This window comes from Myotis myotis, unplaced genomic scaffold (genome assembly GCF_014108235.1).
Source record: "Myotis myotis isolate mMyoMyo1 unplaced genomic scaffold, mMyoMyo1.p scaffold_m19_p_15, whole genome shotgun sequence".
In the NCBI taxonomy this organism is placed as follows: domain Eukaryota; kingdom Metazoa; phylum Chordata; class Mammalia; order Chiroptera; family Vespertilionidae; genus Myotis; species Myotis myotis.
Window position 1 is genome coordinate 10,813,727 of NW_023416319.1, and position 13,306 is coordinate 10,827,032.

Below are 13,306 nucleotides of genomic sequence, written 5' to 3' on the forward strand. Positions count from 1 at the left end.
AGTGGATAGAGCATTGGCCTCAGACTGAAGGGTCCCAGGTTTAATTCAGGTCAAGGGTTCAACCCCCGGGCCTGGTCAGGATACGCATGCAGGAGGCAATCAATTGGTTGTTTCCCTATCTCTTCCCCTCCCTTCCACTCCCTCTAAAAAATCAATGGAAACCCATCCTTGAGGATTAACCAAGAAAAAAAAAAAAGACACACACACACACACCACACACACAAAGTTGCCTCATGCATAGTTTCCCTATAATCCACTTAAAATTAACTAGAAATCACTCTGATTTTGATATGAATACCTAAAAATGGCAAGATTTCACTTGTACTTTCCTTTTTTATAAGATCTGAAACACTCCTTATTCTATTAAGTAGCTTAAAGGATCAAAATAAACTGTCTACCCTCCAAATCACATCAAGCGATATATTTTTGTTGATCAGGAGTTAAAAAAGGAATCCTCAAAACTGGAAGACCTAAGATTAAGAAAGCACCCCAAATTAACGTGCTTACGGGAACACTATTGATCATAGAAAAATTAAAAAAATAAAAACCACATTCTTAGGCAGTATGAGTGAACCTGAGGTAAGAGTGGTTTTCATGAAGGCTAAAGAAATAGCTGTCTGTGAACAACTCATAGCACCTTCAAATTCATTCACCTTATTTTTCCCTTTGCTGAGGAGGCAAGATGAAATAGTTTGGATGGACATGGAGAAGACATGGTTAACTTATTTTATACAAGAGCAAATATATGAGAGCTTTTCAGGAAATCTGTGTTCCTTCTTATGAGAAAAAAATAAAACTTACATAATTTTGATTCTGGGCAAACAAGTTTTGAGGAAAGAACTGAAAATTCTTGTTTACCCAACCCACAACATAAGCCATAATGGGATTACAGCTCTCTTGTACAACACTTCAACTCACCTGTATATAAACTGCAAGATTCTCCAACAAAGTTATCGAAATAAAAGGCAGAGGTTTTGTAGGGGGGATTTAAATGTCTCAATATAACTTAAGATATGACAGTAAACATCAAATATCCTTGACCAAACATTGTCTGAAAAACTTAGGCCACACAAACACTCCCCCAAAAGATTTACCTCTGAATATTGCTTAAATTGCTTTTCTTGCCAAGGAATTCAAAACATGTCAAACACGACCCTAAGTATTCCCAAAATATACTTTACTCTTCATTTATCAGGGGAAAACTAGCAATAAACCAGTAAGTTGGTTACTTAATTATCAGTGTAAAGCAAAAGAGATAAAATGTAATTGCTATCTTAGGTTATTAACACTAAGATGACTGTAATGCTCAATAAAGTATTTTCAATTAAAAAAATGATTTTATGCTAAAAATTAAGTTGATTACATTTAACTTTCATTTTTGTTAGTATAAACCTCACATTCCTTTACTAGGTCTTATCTGATTATAAATCCTTTCCATTACTTACTCTATAAACTATTTATCAGAAACTGTCAGAAAAACATAAACAAAAATAAATGTACTGTATGTAACAAGATTAGAAGAGTGTGTGGTCTCAAGGTAGGTATTTTACATTTAAGAATCAGTATTTAATAAGTTCCCATTACTGTAAAACAAATAGCCTTTTTCACGTCTTGAAACTATTTAGATGAAGACCATATGCTCAAGTAATTATTTTATTTATCTACTTATCCTTGACAGTTGTTAAACAGGATTTACAGAATACATTTGGGGCTTTAAAAATATCTCTCATTTATCTCTGTATTAATTTTTTAAATATCCCATAGCAAAAAATCTTTCTCATATAAGATCAAAAGAAATACATTGAGCAGCCAGGCCCAATTTAACTAAGATCAATAAAGAATTTCTCCCTTCAAAAACTACTCAAAATAAAGAAAGGCAGGCCTTGCTTATATTTTTGAATATCCATAAAAGGACATTTTATTATTTTGTAATTTAACACATTAAACCCAATCATTTCCCAACTTATTACTATCTTATTACTATAATCTCAAAATATGATTTTCAGTTTATAGAAGCTTTGATGTAAAAAAAAAATTCTTACCTCACAAAAATATAGATCCTAATTTGTAGGTAGCAAGTAATATATTAATTACTTAAAACATGCGAGAAAGAAAAAACATTACTTGTCAATACTTAATTTTAATTCCTCTCAGAAGCAATTCAAATATTATCAAATTGTTAGTTTATAAAAACTGGATAGTATAGTCAGGAAAGAGATGGCTAATTAACAAGTTGTTTTTATTTTTAGGACATGAACCTACTATTGTGGATTATCAATTTTCAAAGAATTTGAGTATAATATAGCAAAACTTCAAGTATATTAAATTTAATTTCAACTTTCTTCGATGAAACAAAAGATCTTCCAAGATCTTACCACAGGACCCTTGTTATTATATCGATTATTACATATATACTAGTATACCCATATATATGAAACTATCAGGTATAATTGAGTTCCAGTTGAGAAAAGGCCATAAGATTTTTTATGTTTTTGTATGTGAATAATTAGTCTTGAATTAAGGCATTGCTCTCAGAGCTAACTTTACAAGAATTACATAGCTGACTTTTAAAGCTTAAGTCCTTCCTTTTTCATATCATGAAAATCCTTAAACTGAAACATTTAACTGTAATATTCATTTGTAGGTATTACAATTAGTGTGGATCAACTCAGTCCCTTTTTTTCATTAACCAAATAACCTGACAGAAGTTTGTTTTATCAAATGCTTTACAAACATAGTTTCCTGAACAATGTATATAAATTAACAGACTTCATTATTTTATTTTAATCCTCACCTGAGGACAAACTTAGAAAGAGAGGAAGGGTAGGAGGAGGGAGAGAAAGAGAAACATGGATTGGTTGCCCCTGTCCAGGAAACAAACCCACAACCCAGACATGTGCCCTGACCAGGAATTGAACATGCAACCTTTTGGTGCAGGGGGTGATGCTCAACCAACTAAGCCACTCCAACCGGGCAGTAGAGTTCACTCTTTATAATTAGTTTTCAAACAGTTTCAGTAGCTGGTTCTCATAGACTGGCATAATGTTGCTCAACATTCTGGAAGAGAAGTTTAAAATAATTTCCATTGAAAATTTTAAGTCATGTACACAATCATCATGGAAATGTTGATATCAGTTATTTTTTAAATTTTAATAGCATTTAAAAATTTGTTTCAAAAATAGTGATTCCATTTTTAAAGTCATTTCTCTCAAGCCCCAAAACAATGCTTCTTATGCCTTATTTGTAACCTAAAATATTATCACCTAATTTATACCATTCACTCACTGGCCATCATTATATTTGACTAGAGGCCCGGCGCACAAAATTCGTGGGGGGGCGGGGAGGGGCGGTCCTCAGCCTGGTCTGCGCCCTCTCACAGTCTGGAAGCCCTTGGGGGATGTCCGACTGCCAGTTCGCTCCTAAGCCGGCAGTCGGACATCCTTAGCGCTGCGGTGGAGGCGGGAGTGGCTCCCATCACTGCCACTGGGCTTGCCAGCCATGAGCCAGGCTCAGGGCTTCTGGCTGAGTGGCGCTCCTCCTGTGAGAGTGCACTGACCACCAGGGGGCAGCTCCTGTGTTGAGTGTCTGCCCCCTGGTGGTCAGTGCACGTCATAGTGACCAGTAGTTCCGCTGTTCGGTCGATTTGCATATTAGCCTTTTATTACATAAAATCATCTTTAGGTCCTCAGAGCCCAACACAAAGCCTGACACAGTCTCACATATTTGGGGGCTTCAATAAACTTTGTTCTTGGCCCAAACACTCATCTTCAGTGTGTACTACAATAAGCTATTATATAAAAGGAGGTGGGGAAAATTAAAAAATACTGCAGCACTACAAGCCATTTAGCATGCTGAGTTCCCACAGTTGCTTGGTGGGTGTTCTGAAACTAGGACATATTTCTAGTATTAAGAATTCCAAATCACTACTTCCAAAGTACGGAAATAAATGTCTTTAAGATTAAATAATAAAACCTTACTATTTTAAGCTACCTAGTATATAAGTGTTCTATTTCTATGTTTAAAACTGTAATTAACACATGGTAAACCAATATTTATTTTAGCAACAAAATAAGAAATTAGCTCTTCTACGTACTTACCCTTATAGAACTCAATAGATTACAATATTAAGATAAAATGCAATTTATCTGAACCAGAACTAAAGTGAAATTTTATCCTAGAAGATACATGAAGCAAAGCTAAATATAATCTATTTCAGGTCACCCAATCTGTTACACTGCATATACTTCTAGCAAAAAAGTAATTACGACCCCCAATCTAATTTTTCCAGTCTAGGTTACTAGGAAATGCCAAGAGATTAAGCTTACTTTCTTTAACAGAATAGAGGTTGCAGAAATATATCATTTTGTCATATCATTGCAACAGGTATGTTTTCATTCAAAACTGATGAAAAAAAAACACACATGTTGTTACTCAATTTTACACATTTCACAGCTAAATAAATAAAGAGCACATGTTTGGTATAAAAGCTACTTCTGCAAATTTAAGGTCATAATATGATACTGTATTGATTCTGTATCATCAGATAATTATTTGCTTCTACTTAATTTTACTCAAATACTTATGGGGCCTACTGTATTTCACCTCATTAAACATATCTTTCCAATAACAAAAGTGTAACACATTAAAAAATTTTAGTTGTAGCCCTGGCCCCTGGCCCCTAGCCAGTAAGGCTCAGTTGGTTGGAGCACCTTGGGTTTTGCTCCCAGAACATGCCCGAGTTGTAGGTTCAATCCCTGGGGAGGCAGATGTTTCTCTTTCACATCAATGTTGTTGTTTTTTCTCTCTCTCAAATCAATTTTTAAAAAACCACCTCCTCCTGTGAGGATTAAATTTTTTTTAATTGTATCATTTTAGATAGAAACCTTTCTGAAATACAAAACATAGCTACATATAAAACAAATGGTGTCTTGAAAGATTCTAAGTGTGTTTATCACAACACGAAGGTGCCTTTAACTGATAATTATTTTTAAAGTTTTGTATTTGCTTTTAACTGTTTTCCCTCTGTTCTTATTTTCAACTCTCTTATGGCTTCTAGGAGTACCCCAGGTCTTTTTACATTTGGTTACCAAACTTTTAAAAATTGCATATTACGAGAAAGCAAAAAAAGCCCTGAATTGAGTACTGAGGGATTGTAAAAGCAGGAAATGTGTTTAAGAGCAATGACACTTCTTTATCCTTTTTAGTGGCCTGTTTGTTTGGGGGGCTCTGCTCATTACGAAGCTCACAGAATAGCAAAAAGACAGACATTAAACACATCATACAAAAATGATGAGTGGAATAAAAAAAGTGCAGATGCTAAGGGACCTTTAACAGAAAAATCTAACTAGGGAATCAAAAAAGGCCTCCCCAAGGATGAAAAACTGAAAGCTGAAGGGTGATTAGGTTCGCCAGGTGAACATTACATTTGGTTTTATTCAAGGAGATATCAGAAAGTTTTAGTTTCCTATTACATAACCTTGAGATAAATGAGATGTTATAACATGTAACTGTAAAATGTGAGAATTTTAAAAAGTAATTTCTCAAATTTCTGTAATGAAAATGGAAGTATCAAAACCAAAAGAAAAGCAATATGAGAATGTTTTAAAATGGGAACTATGGCACTATTGCACTTTGTGGGAAATGGAGTTTGGGATGGCAAAGAAGGCTTCACTGTGCCCTTGAAAAAGTATTAAATCATACTATATGAAATGTTACTTAATATTCAAATTCAGAAAACTTCTAAATGATGTAAGACCATGAAAAGACTCCTACCAAGATATAACTACTAATCATATGGTCTGATCTACTTAGCTGAAAAAGTGGCATCTATCCTATCTACTAATAGACAAACATGGTAATTAACCGTACCTCTGACGCGCTTCCCATTGGCTAATCAGGGCGATATGCAAATTAATTGCCAACCAAGATGGCGGCCGGCAGCCAGGCAGCTGAAGCGAACCGGAGGCTTGCTTGCTCCAGTGATGGAGGAAGCCAAGGTTTCCTGCCTGCTGCTGCCGGCCTCTGAGCTGCACTCTAAGAAACAATGTTGCAATTATAGAAGCTAAACAAACCCCAGAAACCTGCTTTCAGCCAGCTGGGCCTCAGAGCTGGAGCTGCAACAGTGTTTCAATTATAGAAGCCAAACAAACCCAGATACCTGCTTTCAGCAGCCGAGGTCTCAGAGCTGGAGCTGAGCCTCAAAGCTAAAGCTGGCTCTCAGTTCCAATGACAGCCATAGAAGGTAAATAAATCCCAGAATAAAAAAAAAAGAAAAAAAGGAGAAGTTGGGAGCTTCAGTCACCCGCCAGCCTGAAAACTGCCCTCAGCCCCTCACCTAGACTGGCCAGGCACCCCAGTGGGGACCCCCACCCTGAAGGGAGTGTGACTAGCTGCAAACAGCCATCATCCCCTCATCCAGGCTGGCCAGGCACCCAAGCAGGACCCCCACCCTGATCCGGGACACCCTTCAGGGCAAACCAGCCGGCCCCCACCCATGCACCAGGCCTCTATCCTATATAGTAAAAGGGCAATATGCAAACAGCAGAAGGACTGAGAATGACTGGTCACTATGGCACACATGACCACCAGGGGGCAGACACTCAATGCAGGAGCTGCCCTCTGGTGGTCAGGGTGCTCTCACATGGGAGGAGCTCTGCTCAGCCACAAGCCAGGCTGATGGCTGCCAGTACAGCGGTGGTGGTGGGAGCCTCTCCTGCCTCCTCAGCAGCGCTAAGAATGTCCGACTGCAGCTTAGGTCTGCTCCCGCTGGCAAGTGAACATCCCCCAATGGCTGCCGGGCTGCCAGAGGGATGTCTGATTGCCAGCTTAGGTCCAATTCCCCGGGGAGCAGGCCTAAGCCAGCAGTAGTCATCCCCTGAGGGGTCCCAGATTGCGAGAGGGCACAGGCCGGGCTGAGGGACCCTCCTCCCCGCCGAGTGCACAAATTTTTGTGCACCGGGCCTCTAGTATATATATAAAAGGCTAAGTGACCGACCGCATGTCCATCCAACTGTCCAATCGACTGACCAGCCAGTACATATGACACACGCTGGCAATTTCAAAATAAACACTGACTCACACATGCACGATACATATAAAGCTCTCACTGGTGCCAATCACATGCGATGCCAGAATGTATCTTAAGACCAACTATTGGCACTTTGTTGTTATATCATGTTGCTGTTGTTTATTTATTAATCAATTTATCATTGTTTTTATCAATGTTATGTTTTTGTTATTTTTATATCATGTCTTTGTTTTTATATCATGTTGTTATTGTTTATTTATTAATCAATTTATATATTATTTTCATATACATTTTACTAGTTTTCTTTCATCTCTTACTTCTATTATAGAGAAAGGGCAAATAGCGATATTAAAATGTTTTGTATCTTAATTTTATAATACTGTTATATATACTATTTTTTTTGCAGCAATGTAAACAAAGCTTTCTTCTAATTAATTTCCGTTCAATGTGCACGAATCTGTGCACCAGGCCACTAGTTTTTAAATCAGTTTGCAAAGAAGTTGTTTTTACATCTCAGAATAGCAAATTTTAAATGTATAGTAAAAACCTACTATGAGCTTTAAAGAAATTCATAATTGTTACTCTTAACATGATGCATAAATACTGAGAAAAAGATACTTAATTTCGATTTTGAAACCTAACTGGAGTTCTAAGCCTGGGAATTATTTCATATCAGGCTAATATCTTCTCTTTTGTACTTAATTAAAATATTAATAAAATATACACTTTATTAAGTTTTAAGTAATAATTTTGAGCAGTTCCCCCACATTAATGCAGATTTACAGTTCAAGGCCCAAATTAAATTAGGCACACAAGAAATAACAGTCTCTAAAAATGTGAGCTTTCATGAAAGCCTACTGTATCACCTAAAATATTAAGTCACACATGAAATCCAAATTGCTATTCACCTGCAATTCTCCAAATGGACATTAATGTCTCTAACTTCTATGCTTTTTTTAAACCTCTATTTATCCTACTTATTCCTCAAGACTTAGTTCAGGCCCAATCCTCCAGTAAGCAATGCTGGTTATGCATGTAGTGTGAGCCTTAATTCATCTAAAATCTTCAGTGTATACTGCTATCAAAGCACCTGTCACTCTAAAACAACCAATTACTACTGATTTGTCCAACTTATGCAACAAACTGAACTTGCTGAGCATAAAAAACATAGTATATTTATTTCTGCATCCTCAGAATGTGAACCATACATGGCACTCAGTAGATGCTCTATGACATTAGTGAATATGAAACTGTAGTTAGTAAGAAATATTTATAGAACAAAATTTGAAAGTTAACATAAAGACTATTTGCAAAACTGTGAAAGTCTTAAAAGCAGGAAGGAGTACTGTATTACACAAAACTGAGAAAGTTCAAATTTGATGAAATTCACTCTAAATTCTAAGACATTATCAGGGTCAGAACAACCCATTTCCACTTTACCTCCAAGACAGTAGAAAAACTAAAAGAAAAAAGAACTATCTTTTTCAACTGTAAAATTACTAAATTAAAACTGTAGAATTTATAAATAGTATTTGAGGACAAATAAAGTGCTTAAATTGTGAGTATTCACAGTGCTATAAATATTAGAAGACAGACATGCCAAATACTTCATAAAACATTTTCAGGTTCATTTCATGTAGGGACCAATTATACCTTTTAAAGGTCTCTTATAATGTTTTAGCTTCAAGCAATATGTTCATTCTTTCTGACAAAAGAACCTTTGCCTTTTAACAGCATTCTCTACTTTTTGCAACCAGTGCTGATCTTTATAGAGAAATTGCAATGAGATATATAGTGTGAAATCGAATTAGTTCTTTTAAATCTTGATAATGGGAACTTCTTATTTCCTCAAAAAGCATATATGTTGCCAACATCTGAAAAGTTGAGGAACCCTTTGTCATTAAAATATGCTTTTCACATGGAAGAAATTTTGATTTGGTAAAAAGTTGCAAACCAGGGGAAAATACCCAACAAAGATATAGTAAACATTAGTTTACCCTAAAATAATTCAACTACATATTTTAGAACATAAATCAGTTTCTCAGACTTATGCATCTTCTTCCCAACCTACACTAATGACAATTATATTGCAGAACACTCTATAATATATTAAGTTCAAGCACACCAGAGATTGTAACTTACACATTTTTTCAGATTTTAAAAGTGTAGACAGAGAGGTAGAAAAATACAAAATTTTGACCACTATATTGAGAGAGAAAGTATTTCCAGAAAGATCTATAGGGCATAAATTTGATGCAGTGTAACAAGTAAAATTCAGAGACAGGGATAACAGAATATACATATACATATATATGAAAGATTTAGCCTTAAATTATAAAATGCCCATGCATAAAATAATGCATAAAACGTAAGCCTAACAATAAACAAAAAATATCAATTTCATGCCTGTAATACTCACTTCTCAAGTACCACATAAAAATACTTAATGTATTTTAAGTATGATAGCCAATTTCTATCTAATTCATCTACTCATAAAATATTTACCAATTTCCTACTAGTCTTACTAGGAAATGTCCAAGTGCTTATTTAATATCTAAATTTTCTCTCCTAATTGATATTTTATAATATAAACTACTTCAAGAATACTTTCATCAAAACCAAGCTATAAAAACCTCAGACTCACTAAAGGACTTGTGGGTCAACTTGTTTGGTTCTTATTGTTTTGGAGGGGCGTATGTGTTGGACTTGGCTTTGTTTTGTTGTTATAAGTATTGATTTTATGCTTTTTCAGACACGAATGATATAGTAAATTGAATTATAAAGATATATTCTTTTATTTAATCTTCAACTTCCAAAATATATCAATGCTCATATCTGCAAATACAGGTCAGAGTATATTTCCTAGTCAAAAACACAACAGATTATTTTTATATATTTTAAATATCTTCTTACTAGAAAAAAAATCTAAAAATTTAAATTGTCTAAAGAACAAGTCCTACAGAAATATTAAATTACATTACAGATATTGATAATTTAGCATATCTTCAAAACCAATATGACCATAATTAACTGCCCAAATAACAAAGAATTCCAATTTTATCCACCCTTCCCCCATAATCCACACAGGTAAGCCAAGGCAAAATAATATACTAGCAGCTATTCAGAAACCATCTTTGGGAATACTTTACAGAGAATTCCAGTTTATGGCTCTCTGAACGTGGAACAAGCCCTGTTCCGAGACACTGAAGAAATAGTAGTGTTTAAAAAGCATTAATTCCAGCAAGTCAAAAGAGTTTATAATTTTGCTGTTTCTTTTGAAAAGTGAAATGTTTCAAATTTCTGACTGGGTTGTAGTTCACAAAATATTAATATAACTCTTGCTACAATTATCAAAACACAGCTTTGATAAAATTTCTGACTATGGTAGTTTAAAAACTAAAAAATTATCCAGCTACAAGCTATTAATGTAGCTCTTAATAGCACTCTTTAATGCAAAACAATTTATAAAAAAATAAGAGAAAATTTTAAACACTTTAAAACTATATTAACAATGAGATCAGAAAACAAATGCCAACCTGACATAAATGTAGTTGTTTCTTCAAACACTGAACAAATATCTTGGGGGGCAAAGCAGGAACCTTAGATACAGGCAAGGTCCATATCTCAAAACTGGCATTTCAAGAATATAGTTTACGAAGAATTCCTACCATTTGGGACATAAATTGACCTTGAAGGCAAACAAGTCAGAGAAAGACAAATACTGGATGATCTCACTTAGATATGGTATCTAAAAAAACACACAAAACATACTAACAACAACAAAAACACAAAAAAAGAGATCAGACTTGTGGTTACCAGAGGAGGAGGATGGGGGAGGGGAACAGGAGGAAGGTAGTTAAAAGGTACAACCTCCAGTTACACAGTAAGTAAGTACTAGGGATGTAATGTACAACATGATGACGATAGCTAACACCGCTCGCTGTATGATACACAGGAAAGCTGAGAGCAAACCCTAAGAGTTCTCATCACAAGAAGAAATATTTCCTTGTTTTCTTTTTTTTTCTTTTCTTTTTGTTATATCTATATGAGAAGATGGACGTTATCCAAACCTGTTATGGTAATCATCTCACAATATATATATAAACCAAACCATGCTATATGCTTTAAACCTATACAGTGATGTACGTCAATTATTTCTCAATAAAATTTGAAAAAATGATTATTATAGTTTTACATTAGAGCTTTATATTACTTTTAAGCCATTTTAAAGTTACAAACCTTAGACAAAGCCTTTATTTGTCTGTGGTCTATTTTTCAAATGTATAATCATAATGAATTAAAAGTACAGTATGGTGTACCTTATGTCCAAACAAGTATTTAAAAGGCTTATATTCAATCTAAGTTCCATTAGTAGGAATGGTCATTTACATACTTCATTCCTCAAAATTCTTGTCACCTGTCACATAGAAAAACCTTAACAAGATAAATTCAAACTATAAATGTAAGCTTTGTGAATGTTACAAATTGTACCCAATAGCTAAATTTCTTCAAATACAACGTAACAGAAGGATTATGGCGTGGAAGTTTAGAGATTAATACATTAATAAACTGAGGTCTTTAAAATAAAGATAATGTTTCAGTATTGATGCTTCATTTAGATACAAAAATACTTGGTTACACAAGTGTACTCTGGGACTCTGAAAAGCATAACAAAAATAAGTTTTAGATACAACAATCCCTCTGGGTAGATACTAGAAACTGCTGACATTTAAGAAATGTACAAAATTGCACAAATATAAATAAGCTTATAGACTGCTGCTAGTTAGGGTGAAGGCAAATACTATACAGTCCACATCTGCAACCCACTTTTGCTTCAGCATCCCCAGAGACTTAGAAAACATTGCTTTGGGTAGGTTGCAAAACATTGCTTCCTCTTTTATTCTCATCACCCCCATTATGATACAAAGCAACAGACAACAAAATCAAATCGGCAATTGTAAGGGGCTGAAAGCTTAAAAATCTTTCCAGCCCCCGAATCCGTATTCATTCCACCTGTTTGTAAATCCACACGAACACAATAACACAAACCCGCTGCTGACGGCGGGGGGGGGGGGGGGGTGCGGGTGCAATTAATGGTTTGGAGTCATTATTCTTCTTACCTAAACGTGGGGCGGGGGAGGAGGATGATACAAAACAATGGATGCTGAGGGGCTGAGGGGCTGGGGGGTTCGTTCTGTCCCGAAACCTCTAGTGTTGAGTTGGGGGGGAGTACTTTTCCTCTGTCTCTAAAAGCTACCGCGAAAGAGGTTGCTTCCATCAGGCATGTCCGACGGAGCAGTCTTGAATGCCTACAACTCGCTTCACCTGGCAACACACCCAAACCTCCTCACCGCTCCCCCACGAGGGGAGGGAGGGGGCGAGGAGAGCGCGGTGGGCTCTGGGGAGGCGGCAAGGAAAGACCCCCCGCCCCGAGTCTCTACCGCCGCGCCAGGGACCCCGCCGAGCGTTCCACGCCCTCCCGGACGCCCACGGTCTCCCTACAGCCCGACCCGGCGGCCCCGGGAGCCGAGGGGAGCAGGACCGCCCTCCCGGCGCCCCCGGCCCGCGCCCTCGCGCCGGCTCGCCCTCGCCCTCGCCGGGCGCTGTCCCGGCCGCCCGCCGCCACCGCAGGCCCGGCCCCGGTCGCTGTCAGAGCCGGCCGGCTCGCTCTAGGCGCCCGGCCGCGGTCCCTGCACGGAGAGCCCGGTCCAAGGGCCCAGCCCTCCCGGCGACAGCACCCAGGAAAGCCGCGGCGGCGGCGGCGCCTCCCAGGGCCCCGGCCCCTGGGGCCTCGCCCCGGCCCCGCCGGCTCGCGCCAGTCAGGACGCGCGGGGCCTCCCCCTACCAACAGCCCGACCGCCCGACGGGCAGGAAGGGAGGCAGGAAAACCCGACCTACAGACACCTCCCGCCTCAGCGGCCCCAGGTTACCGTCAGGAGCCCCGACTCCGCCATCCTCCTCGCTCGCTCGCCCTCCTTCCTCCTCCTCCTCCTCCTTAGAAGAGACGCTGCCCAACCGCCGCCCCCCGCCCGCCCCTCCCCCACTCGCCCCGCCCCGCCCCTCCCCCACTCGCCCCGCCCCGCCCGCCCCGCCACACTTTCGCTCCTACCACCCCGCCCCACCCCTCCGGCGCCGGCCGCTCACGGGCTGGGGAAGAAAGTCAGGCGGGGCAAGGGAAACCGACGCTGCCCAATCAGAACGAGGCGCTAGCGCCAGCGACGCTACCCAATCAGAAGCAGCCTTCGGCTTCGGCTTTCCTCGCCCCGCCCTTTCCCTCTC

At 38.3% G+C, this 13,306-nt stretch overlaps 1 protein-coding gene across 5 annotated transcripts in view; it reads right to left on the bottom strand.

Moving 5' to 3' along the window:
* SHOC2 (SHOC2 leucine rich repeat scaffold protein) overlaps positions 1 to 13,306 on the bottom strand; it is a 96,109-nt gene that overhangs the window by 39,894 nt on the left and 42,909 nt on the right. For 2 of the 5 annotated variants that reach the window (XM_036336013.1, XM_036336008.1), the window contains exon 1: positions 12,958 to 13,059. The exons of 2 other annotated variants lie outside the window; for them this stretch is intronic. The gene's annotated coding sequence lies outside the window, so the exon portion shown is untranslated. Of the gene's footprint in view, positions 1 to 12,147; positions 12,772 to 12,957; positions 13,060 to 13,306 lie in introns of those variants that run through there. One more of the 5 variants, XM_036336009.1, reaches the window with a different exon arrangement.